The sequence below is a fragment of the Procambarus clarkii genome, chromosome 11, assembly GCF_040958095.1.
Source record: "Procambarus clarkii isolate CNS0578487 chromosome 11, FALCON_Pclarkii_2.0, whole genome shotgun sequence".
In the NCBI taxonomy this organism is placed as follows: Eukaryota; Metazoa; Arthropoda; class Malacostraca; order Decapoda; family Cambaridae; genus Procambarus; species Procambarus clarkii.
The window spans coordinates 39764930-39780942 of NC_091160.1; the positions used below are offsets into that span (position 1 = coordinate 39764930).

At 40.3% G+C, this 16013-nt stretch overlaps 1 protein-coding gene across 1 annotated transcript in view; it reads right to left on the minus strand.

Moving 5' to 3' along the window:
* LOC123758361 (uncharacterized) overlaps positions 1 to 16013 on the minus strand; it is a 28110-nt gene that overhangs the window by 2277 nt on the left and 9820 nt on the right. The window lies entirely within an intron of this gene.

Consider the following 16013-nt stretch of genomic DNA (forward strand, 5'->3'; position numbering starts at 1 on the left):
GTAGGATTCTGCTCAAGTGATGAATAAAAATTATTTCTGGGGAAGCACTTTGGTGGCTTCCTGTAACTATCTCACTGAGATTGTTCCATACCATAAGTCACATCAGTCACAGGAGTCCTGTTTGACCTACCCAGGACCAGAGCCCCAGATAGGTCAAAACAGGGATCAGAACCTGGCCCTCCCTCACTGAGGTGCAAAGAGCAAATGACATTCCCGATGCTTTCCCAGTGAAATGGCAGAAAGTCAGAAGCATTACAGAAAATTACTGGGTTCACAAGACTCAAAGCCTCAAAACTACCAAACAATTCCCCAAATGAGTCAATCAAAACAAAATAATTCACTCCAAACTAGCTCAAACCCATTAGTACTGATCACCACCATCAGGCAGTCTGGAGCTTGGTCCTCTGTCACCTTGCCCTTCAGTTCTGGAGGAGATAAAAAAAAAAAAAAAAAATTCCCCAACAAACTGACGAACCTGGAAGGAAGGAAGACAGGGAGCCACTAAGGCTCTACCAGAGAGAGATGTTTCATTACATTCACTACTAGGTTTCTGGGGAAGCCCTTTGGTGGCTCCAATAGCTAAACAACCACAGAAAAAAAGTAAGAAGGGGAAGTGACAGGTACTAATTCAAAAGAGAGACCAACATTCGATTCTTCGCGGCAGGGGATCGTATTCCAGGGACCTGCCCGAAACGCTACGAGTACTAGTGGCTGTACAAGAATGTAACAACTCTTGTATATATCTCAAAAAAAAAAAAAAAAAACAGCTGGGAAACATGTCCAAGGGCAACACATGCCTGACAAGGAGTCAGTTATGTGATACTGACAAGGAGGGAAATTGACTAAATATCTGGCCACCATATTGGCAGGTCACAGCCTGCCAAAACCCCCAAACCCAAATATCCACCTAAGTCACATTAGAAAATAATTCAATGAAAACAATTTGTGAACATCATGGGCCCAGGGGGCAGGACTGCAGGCTGGCTAGACCTGATAACACTATGAACAACCCGAGAAATATGAGCCTTTGAACAGGGTACCAAGGAGACAGGATCAACCCACACAGTATCCACCAGAGCAAAGCCTGTGGCACAAAGGTAGTGACAAACCACCATCAGACACAACAAATGATGTACCCCAGCCAAATCTACCAAGAATCAACAACCAGTGTACCAACCAACAACCAACCCTTTAGCCCACCAACTCGTTCTTCACCAGAAAAGAAGGAGATGGCTGCAAACAAAGAAAACACCCACAGGGCCAAAGGAGCAGAACCCCCCTCCCCCTGCCTCTGGAGAATAGCATAAAGCTCACCAATTCAACAACCGGAGGCACGAGCCAACAAAAAACTGCCTTAAAATAGGTATCCCATACCAAAAGGGCAGATATGAACCTAAGGAAAGGAGACAAAATCTAGGACTATTGTAACAAGAGAACAGTACACACCATAACAGCAAAACAGTAACAGTGGAACATATCTGGCCACAGCGACAACCAGCCTAGCTGTATATGATGGGGGTCCTCGAACACATCATATTTTTGGAGGTTCCATCTTTTCTGCCTTGCATCTTTTCTGGTTTAGGAAGGAGTACAGTACTTCAGTTCCTCCTGCAGGATCCAGTCCTCATTCTCTGCTAGTCCCCCTCCTTTGGGTTTGGGTTGGCTTTTGCTCAGTTTCGAGTTTCTGCTTCACCCTGGCTTGCTGACAGCTTAATTGGAAGGCAGTGGGTTCCGTCTTTCTAGTGTTCTTGGCTGGGACTATTTTTCCACTACTTGAGAGCTTCTTGTTTTGTTCTGGTCTTCCTCTGGAATGTGGGTAGGTAGCTGCTCCATGTCTCACTGCAGGGATCGCAGGGCTCATGCTTGCTTCACAGCCATTTTAGCACGTCTGGGAAGTTGCTGAACTGTTCTCTTAACCAGTTGTAGCTTGATTGTTCTGCCATCTGTGCCTGGTATGGTTGTCTTGTTACCTACGGTTTAGCTTCGGAAGCTCTGCCCTAGTAGTAATTCGCTTCCCTCATTCTGGTGGTGGTCACTACTTCTTTTCTAGTCAGTCTCTTGTGTTGGTAGGCCATGCTGATCTAGGTTTCTTTCAACTCGGTTCTTTCCCTCTTGTCCACCCCCTTTCTCTTTCCTTTTGCCTTTTGGCAGCATCTGCTGCTCTCTGGCCTTTCAGCTGAGCCCTTTTTTGTACAGTATGAGGGTTTGCCTCTCCTGCTTAGTGTCTGCCCCTTCTGGGTTTGGTCTCACCAGTTCCTGGTCAGATTTGGCCTCCATTGGGGTCCTTGCTTCCTAAATTGGCTCTCCTGCAACTAATGTTTCTACTGGCCCTCTTTTAATTTTTTGGTAAACTGCATCTATCTGGATTTGAGAAAGATATTTTATAGTCTCACCCAAAATGCTTTTTGGAAAGTTGGAACACACCAGAAGAATAATGAGCAAATTAGAGGCACTGAATCAGATTGGAGAAATGTCATTTGTGAAGTCCCATTTGGCTCAGTAATAGTGACATTCATTGACCAGTACTAGTGATATTCATTGGCTATGTAAATGATTTACCCGAAGTAAAAAAATGATACAAATATGTTTATAAATTATGCTAAGTTCTTAGGGAGACTAAAAGACCTAGATGACCCATGTCCTACAAAATGAGCAACAAAATAAGTGAATGATGCAACACATGGCAGATGGCATTTTTCAATATGAATATTATGTAAGTGTAATAAGGGAAAACAGACCACACACTACACATTGTGGGACATGATGCTAAAGATGTCAAAGAAAGATTAGTAGTGGGTCTAGATAATAAAATAACACCAGAGGATCACATCGAAAATGTTGAGAGAGGCTTACACTAAGCAGAGGGAGCCTGAATTCTTGTGAATGTCAGAATCACTATAAATTCAAGGCTGGAGAAATAATAAACAAACTGTTCTCAACATCTGAGACCAAAATTAGAATACACAGCAATTGTGTGGTCTCTTTATAATAAGAAACATATCAGTAAACTAGAAAATGGCTTCTGGATCTAAGACAAAAGAGTTATATTGAGAGTCTGGAGGCATTAAATGTGCCATAGCTATTAAATATAAAAAACAAAGAGAGAAAACAATCACATATAAAATCACAACATGAATTGAGAAAATTGACAAGGAGGATTTTTTAAATCTGTAACTTCGAGAACAAGAGGTTATCTTAAGATGATTTCGGGGCTCTTGGTGTCCCCGTGGCCCGGTCCTCGACCAGGCCTCCACCTCCCAGGAAGCAGCCCGTGACAGCTGACTAACACCCAGGTACCTATTTTACTGCTAGGTAACAGGGGCATAGGGTGAAAGAAACTCTGCCCATTGTTTCTCGCCGGCGCCCGGGATCGACCCCGGGACCACAGGATCACAAGTCCAGCGTGCTGTCCGCTCGGCCGACCGGCTCCCTATATAGAGGCTATAGATTCAAGCTAAGAAAAAAAAAATTTGAAAATATGTATGAAAATATTTCTTTTGCAAGCAGAGTTGAAGATGATTGGAATAGTTTAAGAGAGGGTGGTTGATATCAAAGCCATCAAAAGCTGCAAAGCATATGACAAGGATTATAAAGAAGATGGGACACCAGGATCATAGCTCTCATTCTTTAACTACAGTAAGATAATTACACACAAATACACACCTATGCATATACAGTGCTGTATATAAATTGCATATATACAGGAGAACCTCTGTTTTCGTATGCCCGTTTTCATATTTTTCGGTTCTCGTACTCAATTTCTTTGAAAAATTTGATTCGGTACCTGTTGTTTGCCTCAGTTTTCGGAGTTTGTTTATATATGTGCAGGTCCACCGAGCACGTGGCGCTTCAGTTTATCAATGTATCCCACCTAGTGATGATCACATTTGAATTCTTTGTGAAGAATTTCATTGTTTTTGGGCTTTTTTGGTTTCTGAACATAAAAGTTTTTATTTTATATCATGCCATGGGTTCCAAGAAAGTCAGTGGTAATGTTCAACCTACGAAAATAGTTGTGAGGATGACAATAGAGGAAAACGAGATCATTCATAGTGGAACAATGTGATGTCTCACTATAGACAAGTGTTAAAATGTAGGGAAAAACAAGTCTCTTTAGACAGATTCTTAGTAAGACAAGCAAGTAGTGAGCTACAACCAGGTTCTAGTGGTATGCTTGCAAGATGTAAGAGAGAGAGAGAGAGAGAGAGTATCCCAGAAATGTCATCACTGCTGTTATAATGGAAGGGGACTCCCCCTTCCAAACAATAACACCTCTACTTCCTTACTGTCTTCCATATGCCAACAAGAGTCCTCAATAGAGGTAAGGTACCTAAGAGTATTATGCTGTATAAAATGTATTTTTTAGATAATGTATTTGGGGGTGTGGAACGGATTAATTCAATTTACATTATTTCTTACGGGAAAATTCATTTCGGTTTTGTACCATCTCTGGAAACGGATTAAATACAAAAACTGAGGTACCACTGTACTAGAAATTTCACTCTGAAAACATACCATATGCACTAGCTTGTAAATTTGCTTACTGGTTAGCACCCTTCCTTAGTATGATGCTTAAAAATTTGACTTTAAATACAATACCCTTAAACATGTAAATTACATAAATGGGTACTCTGGTGGTACTTAGCATACCCCATAATAAACTCGCTTCATTCTCTTGTTAGACCAGCAGTCCTCAGCAAGTTGAGGATGGGCAAGTCATAAGCAAGACAAATACTTATTAATGCTGTAGTTAGCTTTCAATGTACACTCGGGTGAATATGCCAATAATACAATAATATGATATCTGTCATTAGTCAGCAATCTGCCAAGATTTTTTTTAATTGCTACAGCAAACTGCCATAAAGTTTTGCAGATGGTTCCATCAAATAAAGTAATATACTATATATATTTATGCAATAATTTGTTTATTGTTTGTACAATATCTTCCTTTTCAGGTAATGATACATTACACATTATGTTGGGTACATAAATCAGTATATATTACATGCAGTATTACAATGAGATATATGCAATTTTATTATTATGCATTGTGATACTGAGGTCACTGACTATTAGAGTGGAAACATAAGCAGTGTCCAGTACCGTGGAAACATGAGCACTGTCCAGTACCGTGGAAACATGAGTGCTGTCCAGTACCGTGGAAACATGAGCGCTGTCCAGTACCGTGGAAACATGAGCACTGTCCAGTACCGTGGAAACATGACCACTGTCCAGTACCGTGGAAACATGACCACTGTTCAGTACTGTGGAAACATGAGCACTGTCCAGTACCATGGAAACATGAGCACTCTCCAGTACCGTGGAAACATGAGCGCTGTCCAGTACCGTGGAAACATGAGTACTGTCCAGTACCGTGGAAAAATGAGCACTGTCCAGTATCGTGGAAACATGAGCACTGTCCAGTACCGTGGAAACATGAGCACTGTCCAGTACCGTGGAAACATGAGCACTGTCCAGTGCCGTGGAAACATGAGCACTGTCCAGTGCCGTGGAAACATGACCACTGTCCAGTGCCGTGGAAACATGAGCGCTGTCCAGTACCGTGGAAACATGACCACTGTCCAGTACCGTGGAAACATGAGCGCTGTCCAGTACCGTGGAAACATGAGCGCTGTCCAGTACCGTGGAAACATGAGCGCTGTCCAGTACCGTGGAAACATGAGCGCTGTCCAGTACCGTGGAAACATGACCACTGTCCAGTACCGTGGAAACATGAGCGCTGTCCAGTACCGTGGAAACATGACCACTGTCCAGTACCGTGGAAACATGAGCACTGTCCAGTACCGTGGAAACATGACCACTGTCCAGTACCGTGGAAACATGAGCGCTGTCCAGTACCATGGAAACATGAGCACTGTCCAGTACCGTGGAAACATGAGCGCTGTCCAGTACCATGGAAACATGAGCACTGTCCAGTACCGTGGAAACATGAGCACTGTCCAGTACCGTGGAAACATGACCACTGTCCAGTACCCAGGACACACGAGTACTGTACACTACTTGTTTTGAGCACATGTCTACATTGTCGCAAATATAAAACTCATGCTCTAATATTGACTTTATAATAATTTATGTGAATGGAGTCTACCATATTCTGGTGCCTGATTAGTGGTGTCCTGCCGAATACTGGCCAAGGATTGAGACACAGAGGAGGGTGGGATCATCTTTATTCTGTTACCTGATCAGTGATGAATGGGATAGGGTCTACCCTTTAGATCTCACCAGCAATAAGTCATATCAACCCTTGCATTTAATGGTTTTCAAATTTAGCTTTTGCATTGAACTGTATCTGGAATACCACTTGGTGTATATGCTTACAACTGTCTAGTTTATATATATATATATTTACCTACATATAGTGTGTGAATGAAAAGTCAGTATAAAATGTTTCAACATCACTATGTACATTTATAAATAATGTCTAAAATGTAATGAATATCATGTGATATTATTGATACTGTATTAATATTTTCCAGTAGCCATGTTAACAAGTGTTATATTGCGATAGAGAAAGTGTTTAGCATCTGTGTTATATGCTTTGTGTCGAGCAAAGCTGGCAAGTAAATTGAGGATGGAAGTGCATCAGTCTTGTGTAAATCAGAGTGCCAACAGGGTGGTGTTGATAGTACATTATTACTTGGTTCATAGTGTTGTCCTACTTAGTTCAAAGTCATGTAAAAAAAATGAAAACACGCATTTTCCTTAGAATGATTATAGCTGGTATAGTATTAGCAACACCAGAGTTCTGGGATGAAGTTATGGGTGATATGGTTGTGGTATCATTGCTAGATCTTACACTAATGTAAGGATCAACCTGATTTGATCTTAAGTTAACATCACTGCCATCTTCACATGTTTGGAAAAGTAGTCGACTGATACCCAACAAATTTAAAATGGAATTTCATCGATGTAGAATGTAAAGTGAAAGTCTGTATGGTGACAATAGTATCATAACTTTATGACGGACCTTGGCCTATGTTCATGCAGTTAGTGTACAAAAGTAAAACAAGTGTTTGATTGTTGTACAGAGCTGTATACCAGGTGTAGTGCAGGTGTTCTACAGTAAGTGTAACATAAGTATTAAACAGTATTGGAATACCTTTTCCAGGCTATTAACCAAATTATATATATAAGCCATAGGCAAACTATTATGCAGATTGCTTCTGCAATGTGTAAAATAAATTTCTTTATGAATGTAAATAATAATATTGTGTTTCCTGGATATATAGGCTATGGTATATGTATCTAAAGCTTTATATGCCCACAAGCATTCACATGTAAACTATATATTGTAGTCTTAACGTTGGTTTACGACAGCTCGGTTGAAGGTTTGTCACCAAGGTACTGGTTTGGTATGTGTTATCTGTAGAGAATAATTTCATGGGATCATAATTTATGGTTTGTTTGAAAAGTGAATTCTTGATCAGAAGAATTAGAAATAACTGATAATGACAGCTGTAATGACAGACACCCATGTGTCCTGTTTGTGTCTTTATGGTCTCAGGTGTGTGCCAGTTGTCCTGCTTGTATTAACTGTATGCCAGTTGTCCTGTATGTATTACAATACACATCTGAGAGTCAGTTGACCTGTATGTATTACAATACACATCTGAGAGTCAGTTGACCTGCTTGTATTACACTATACACATCTGTGAGTTGTCCTGCTTGTATTACACCATACAAATCTGGGAGTCATTACACCATACACATCTGTGAGTCAGTTGTCTTGCTTGTATTACACCATACACATCTGTGAGTCAGTTGTCTTGCTTGTACTACACCATACAAATCTGGGAGTCAGTTGTCCTGCTTGTATTACACCATACACATCTGGGAGTCAGTTGTCCTAATTGTATTACACCATACACATCTGTGAGTCAGTTGTCTTGCTTGTATTACACCATACACATCTGGGAGTCAGTTGTCCTAATTGTAATACAATACATATCTGTAATTACCTAAGCGTAGTTATCCAAGCACAGGATACACTATGTTCGTGTTGTCACGTCTTCCCAGCACTGTCATGTAATGCTTTGAAACTACTGACATTTTTGGCCCCCACTACTTTCTCACTTAACTTGTGTCAAAGGTCTACCACCGTTTGCAAACGAAAACTTTCTAATATATATAGAGTATTTTTTTTTTGGCACCGTTGTTTCCTTAACTTGAATTTATGACCTCTTGTTCTTGAAGTTGCTAGTTTCAGGATTCCTCTTTGTCAGTTGTGTTGAATCCTGTTATTATTTTATAAGTAGTGATCATACAGTATCACCTCTCTTTCTTCTATCTTCTAGTTTTGCCAGATGTAATGCCTCTAGCCTTTTTTCATAACTTGTTTTTCAGTTCTGGAAGCTATTTTGTAGCATGTCTTTGCACCTTTTCCAGTTTACCTATGGGCACCACACAACTGCTGCATATTCCAATTTTGGTCTCACAAAGGTCGTTGTTGCTTTTAAGATTCACTACTTGGAACAAAAAGTTCCAAGTAGCACGGGCTATGTGAGCCCGTTGTGGACTTACCTGGCACAGGAGCGGGGCTGTAACTTCTCACAAGGGTCATGAACAGTTTCTTTAGTTGCCAAGGATCTTTGGCAGGTGGAATCCGGATTTCTTGGCGTTCACAGTTTCGATCAGTTTGTTGACCTTTGCTTTCAATACTAAGCAAACTACACTACACTACACACAGAAATCACAATAGCGTGATGCATCAAATGAACAAATCCACAAGGGCCGTGACGAGGATTTGAACCTACATCCGAGAACATCCCAGACGCTGCTTTAACCGACTGAGCTACGACATGGTATAAGAATTGCCTCTAGAAATTCTACTGAATTTACTTGGATCCTGCAGCGTCTCTGAGACACAAACCAGGATTTTACACAATTTTCCCATGCACTCGAGGGCTTTAGAGTTTCTTTAGTATTTCACCATCCATGTAATTAAAAGCGATTCTGAAGTTGGAAAGTACAGCATATGCTTCTCACAAAATGTCCTTTATGTGTTCCTCTGGTGACATTATACTGTCCAGAACCAGTGCAAGATAGATAGATAAATAAATCTCTCATTCTCACACACACACACACACTCAATTATAGACCTGTATCATTGACAAGTGTAATAGTGAAAGTATTGGAAAAACTAATCAAAACTAAATGGGTAGAACACCTAGAGAGAAATGATATAATATCAGACAGACAGTATGGTTTTCGATCTGGAAGATCCTGTGTATCGAATTTACTCAGTTTCTATGATCGAGCCACAGAGATATTACAGGAAAGAGATGGTTGGGTTGACTGCATCTATCTGGACCTAAAAAAGGCTTTCGACAGAGTTCCACATAAGAGGTTGTTCTGGAAACTGGAAAATATTGGAGGGGTGACAGGTAAGCTTCTATCATGGATGAAAAATTTTCTGACTGATAGAAAAATGAGGGCAGTAATCAGAGGCAATGTATCGGAATGGAGAAATGTCACAAGTGGAGTACCACAGGGTTCAGTTCTTGCACCAGTGATGTTTATTGTGTACATAAATGATCTACCAGTTGGTATACAGAATTATATGAACATGTTTGCTGATGATGCTAAGATAATAGGAAGAATAAGAAATTTAGATGACTGTCATGCCCTTCAAGAAGACCTGGACAAAATAAGTATATGGAGCACCACTTGGCAAATGGAATTTAATGTTAATAAATGTCATGTTATGGAATGTGGAATAGGAGAACATAGACCCCACACAACCTATATATTATGTGAGAAATCTTTAAAGAATTCTGATAAAGAAAGAGATCTAGGAGTGGTTCTAGATAGAAAACTATCACCTGAGGACCACATAAAGAATATTGTGCAAGGAGCCTATGCTATGCTTTCTAACTTCAGAATTGCATTTAAATACATGGATGGCGATATACTAAAGAAATTGTTCATGACTTTTGTTAGGCCAAAGCTAGAATATGCAGCTGTTGTGTGGTGCCCATATCTTAAGAAGCACATCAAAAAACTGGAAAAGGTGCAAAGACATGCTACTAAGTGGCTCCCAGAACTGAAGGGCAAGAGCTACGAGGAGAGGTTAGAAGCATTAAATATGCCAAAACTAGAAGACACAAGAAAAAGAGGTGATATGATCACTACATACAAAATAGTAACAGGAATTGATAAAATCGACAGGGAAGACTTCCTGAGACCTGGAATTGCAAGAACAAGAGGTCATAGATTTAAACTAGCTAAACACAGATGCCGAAGAAATATAAGAAAATTCACCTTCGCAAATAGAGTGGTAGACGGTTGGAACAAGTTAAGTGAGAAGGTGGTGGAGGCCAAGACCGTCAGTAGTTTCAAAGCGTTATATGACAAAGAGTGCTGGGAAGACGGGACACCACGAGCGTAGCTCTCATCCTGTAACTACACTTAGGTAATTACACTTAGGTAATTACATATCTGAAGGGCAAGAGCTACGAGGAGAGGTTAGAGGCATTAAATATGCCAAAACTAGAAGACAGAAGAAAAAGAGGTGATATGATCACTACATATAAAATAGTAACAGGAATTGATAAAATCGATAGGGAAGATTTCCTGAGACCTGGAACTTTAAGAACAAGAGGTCATAGATATAAACTAGCTAAACACAGATGCCGAAGAAATATAAGAAAATTCACTTTCGCAAACAGAGTGGTAGACAGTTGGAACAAGTTAGGTGAGGTGGTGGTGGAGGCCAAGACCATTAGTAGTTTCAAAGCGTTATATGACAAAGAGTGCTGGGAAGACGGGACACCATGAGCGTAGCTCTCATCCTGTAATTACACTTAGGTAATTACACACACATACACAAAGTGTGTGTGTGTGTGTGTGTAAATTTTCTACAAAGTGATAGGGGTAGGCAGACCAGTAAAGTGGTACATAAAGGCAAACCAACAAAATCAATAGAGAGAGGGGAAGTGAAGAATAAGGAGAGGGGGAACAAGTTCCTGAAGATTGCATACACCAACATAGATGGAGGGAGATCGAAGATACCGGAGTTAAGTGATGTAATACAGCTGCAGACACCAGATATTGTTGCACTCACGGAGACAAAACTTGAAGATGTTATTTTAAATAAGGTCATATTCCCAAGGGGCTACTCAATTTGGAGATGGGACAGAAAAATTAGGAAAGGCGGTGGCGTTGCTGTGCTGGTGAAAGAACACTTAAAGGTGAAGGAAATAATGACTGCCAATCCACAAGAAGTTGATATAATAGCACTAGAGATCTGCCATGAGGATGATCATAAATGCATATAGTCCACCGCCAGGCAGCACATGGTCAAAGGAGGAGCTAGATAGTAAACGAGAAGGTCTTATAACAATAATGAGAGAGATTATAGCGAGAGCGGATAACAATAGATCACGACTGTTGATAGTCGGTGACTTCAACTTGAAATCCATAGACTGGGAAGCATATGAAGCTAAAACAGAAGATTTTTGGACCTATAGATTTGTAGACCTCATCCTGGAAACATTCTTGTATCAACATGTTAAACAAGCTATGAGGATGAGGGAAGGGGACGTTCCCTCCATGCTAGATTTGATATTTACCAGGAAGGAGGAAGAAATATTTGACATTCAGTACCTTTCTCCCTTGGGTAAAAGTGACCATGTCTTTTTGGGAATAAAGTATGCAATGCGTTATAATCTGGAAGAAAATAAGGAGGTTGAAAAACCTGACTTCAGGAGAGGACATTATGGCGACCTTAGAAATTTTTTTAGTGAGTATAATTGGACAGACTTGATGCTAGGCAAGGAAGTGAATGAGATGTATGTCAAGTTTTGTGAAATATATGATAAAGGCACAAAAAAAATTATACCAAAACAGAGATGCAGAACTAGGAAACAGGATTGGTTCAATAGAAATTGCGAGAGAGGCCAGAGACCAAAAGACACAAAAATGGAATCAATACAGGAAGAGGCCAAACCCCCAAACATAACAGCGATACAAAGATGCGAGAAACAACTACATGGCAGTGAGGAAAGAGGCAGAAAGTAATTTTGAAAAAGGGATTGTAGACAAATGTAAAACAGAACCAGGTCTATTCTATAAATTCATAAACAACAAATTATAGGTAAAGGATAATATTCAGAGGTTGAAAATGAGAAATAGATTCACGGAAAATGAAAAGGAAATGTGTGAAACACTAAACGAAAAGTTCCAAAGTGTGTTTGTACAAAATGAAATCTCTAGGGAACCAGACACAATAAGAATTCCAGGGAACAACATAGAGCACATAGAGGTGCCTAGAGACGAAGTGGAAAAAATGCTCAAGGAGCTAAGTAAGAACAAAGCAGTTGGTCCAGATGGAGTTTCACCATGGGTTCTGAGAGAATGTGCACCTGAGCTCAGCATTCCACTTCAACTGATTTTTCAGGCATCCCTGTTTACAGGAGTTGTAGCTGATGTGTGGAAAAAGGCTAATGTAGTTCCAATTTACAAAAGTGGAAGCAGGGAAGACCCCTTAATTATAGACCTGTATCATTGATAAGTGTAATAGTCAAAATATTGGAAAAAATAATTAAAACTAAATGGGTAGAACACCTGGAGGAAAACGATATAATATCAGACAGACAGTATGGTTTTCGATCTGGAAGATCCTGTGTAACGAACTTACTCAGTTTTTATGATCGAGCCACAGAGATTTTACAGGAAAGAGATGGTTGGGTTGACTGCATCTATCTGGACCTAAAAAAGGCTTTCAACAGAGTTCCCCATAAGAGTTTGTTCTGGAAACTGGAATATATTGGAGGAGTGACAGGTAAGCTACTAACATGGATGAAAAATTTACTAACTGACAGAAAAATGAGGGCCGTAATCAGAGGCAAGGTATCAGATTGGAGGAATGTCACGAGTGGAGTACCACAGGGTTCAGTTCTTGCACCGGTAATGTTCGTTGTCTACATAAACGATCTACCAGCTGGTATACAGAATTACATGAACATGTTTGCTGATGATGCTAAGATAACAGGGAAGATAAGAAACCTAGATGATTGTCATGCCCTTCAAGAAGACCTGGACAAAATAAGTATATGGAGCAACACTTGGCAAATGGAATTTAATGTGAATAAATGACATGTTATGGAATGTGGAATTGGAGAACATAGACCCCACACAACCTATAAATTATGTGAGAAATCTTTAAAGAATTCTGACAAAGAAAGGGATCTAGGGGTGGTTCTAGATAGAAAACTGTCACCTGAGGACCACATTAAGAACATTGTGCAAGGAGCCTATGCTACACTTTCTAACCTCAGAATTGCTTTTAAATACATGGATGGAGAAATACTAAAGAAATTGTTCACGACTTTTATTAGACCAAAGCTGGAATATGCAGCGGTTGTATGGTGCCCATATCTTAAGAAGCACATCAACAAACTGGAAAAGGTGCAACGACATGCCACTAAGTGGCTCCCAGAACTGAAGGACAAGAGCTACGAGGAGAGGTTAGAGGCATTGAATATGCAAAAACTAGAAGATAGAAGAAAAAGAGGCGATATGATCACTACGTTCAAAATAGTAACAGGAATCGATAAAATTGATTGGGAAGAATTCCTGAGACCGGGAACTTCAAGAACAAGAGGTCATAGATTTAAACTAACGAAACAAAGCTGCCGGAGAAATATACGAAAATTCACTTTTGTAAACAGAGTGGTAGACGGTTGGAACAAGTTAAGTGAGAGGGTAGTGGAGGCTAAAACCGTCAGTAATTTCAAATCATTATATGACAAAGAGTGTTGGGGAGACGGGACACCATGAGCGTAGCTCTCATCCTGTAACTACACTTAGGTAATTACTTAGGTAATTACACACACACACACACACACACTACATAAGAGGTTGTTCTGGAAACTGGAAAATATTGGAGGGGTGACAGGTAAGCTTCTATCATGGATGAAAAATTTTCTGACTGATAGAAAAATGAGGGCAGTAATCAGAGGCAATGTATCAGAATGGAGAAATGTCACAAGTGGAGTACCACAGGGTTCAGTTCTTGCACCAGTGATGTTTATTGTGTACATAAATGATCTACCAGTTGGTATACAGAATTATATGAACATGTTTGCTGATGATGCTAAGATAATAGGAAGGATAAGAAATTTAGATGACTGTCATGCCCTTCAAGAAGACCTGGACAAAATAAGTATATGGAGCACCACTTGGCAAATGGAATTTAATGTTAATAAATGTCATGTTATGGAATGTGGAATAGGAGAACATAGACCCCACACAACCTATATATTATGTGAGAAATCTTTAAAGAATTCTGATAAAGAAAGAGATCTAGGAGTGGTTCTAGATAGAAAACTATCACCTGAGGACCACATAAAGAATATTGTGCAAGGAGCCTATGCTATGCTTTCTAACTTCAGAATTGCATTTAAATACATGGATGGCGATATACTAAAGAAATTGTTCATGACTTTTGTTAGGCCAAAGCTAGAATATGCAGCTGTTGTGTGGTGCCCATATCTTAAGAAGCACATCAACAAACTGGAAAAGGTGCAAAGACATGCTACTAAGTGGCTCCCAGAACTGAAGGGCAAGAGCTACGAGGAGAGGTTAGAAGCATTAAATATGCCAAAACTAGAAGACAGAAGAAAAAGAGGTGATATGATCACTACATACAAAATAGTTACAGGAATTGATAAAATCGACAGGGAAGACTTCCTGAGACCTGGAATTTCAAGAACAAGAGGTCATAGATTTAAACTAGCTAAACACAGATGCCGAAGAAATATAAGAAAATTCACCTTCGCAAATAGAGTGGTAGACGGTTGGAACAAGTTAAGTGAGAAGGTGGTGGAGGCCAAGACCGTCAGTAGTTTCAAAGCGTTATATGACAAAGAGTGCTGGGAAGACGGGACACCACGAGCGTAGCTCTCATCCTGTAACTACACTTAGGTAATTACACTTAGGTAATTACTACACAGTAATTACACAGATGGCAAATGTGGTCCAAATATACAAAAAGGGCGACAGGTAAGAGGCACTGAACTACAGGCCAGTGTTCTTGACTTGTATACCATGCAAGGTGATGGAGAAGATCGTGAGAAAAAACCTAGTAACACATCTGGAGAGAAGGGACTTCGTGACAAATTGCCAACATGGATTCAGGGAGGGTAAATCTTGCCTGACTGGCCTAATAGAATTCTACAACCAGGTGACAAAGGTTAAGCAAGAAAGAGAAGGCTGGGCGGACTGCATTTTCTTGGATTGTCGGAAAGCCTTTGACACAGTACTGTATAAGAGGCTTGTACATAAGCTGGAGAGTCAGGCAGGTGTAGCTGGTAAGGTGCTCCAGTGAATAAGGGAGTACCTAAGCAATAGAAAGCAGAGAGTTACGGTGAGGGGTGAGACCTCAGATTGGCGTGAAGTCACCAGTGGAGTCCCACAGGGCTCTGTACTCGGTCCTATTTCGTTTCTGATATATGTAAATGATCTCCTGGAGGGTATAGATTCATTTCTCTCAATGTTTGCTGACGATGCCAAAATTATGAGAAGGATTAAGACAGAGGAGGATTGCTTGAGGCTTCAAGAAGACCTAGACAAGCTGAAGGAATGGTTGAACAAATGGTTGTTAGAGTTTAATCCAAGCAAATGTAATGTAATGAAGATAGGCGCAGGGAGCAGGAGGCCAGATACAAGGTATCATCTGGGAGATGAAATTCTTCAAGTCAGAGAGAGAAATAGACTTGGGGGTTGATATCACGCCAGACCTGTCCCCTGCAGCCCATATCAAGAGGATAACATCAGCGGCATATGCCAGGCTGGCCAACATAAGAACAGCATTCAGAAACTTGTGTAAAGAATCATTCAGAATTTGTATACCACATATGTCAGGCCAATCCTGGAGTATGCAGCCCCAGCATGGAGTCCATATCTAGTCAAGGATAAGACCAAACTGGAAAAGGTTCAAAGGTTTGCCACCAGACTAGTACCCAAGCTGAGAGGTATGAGCTATGAGAAGA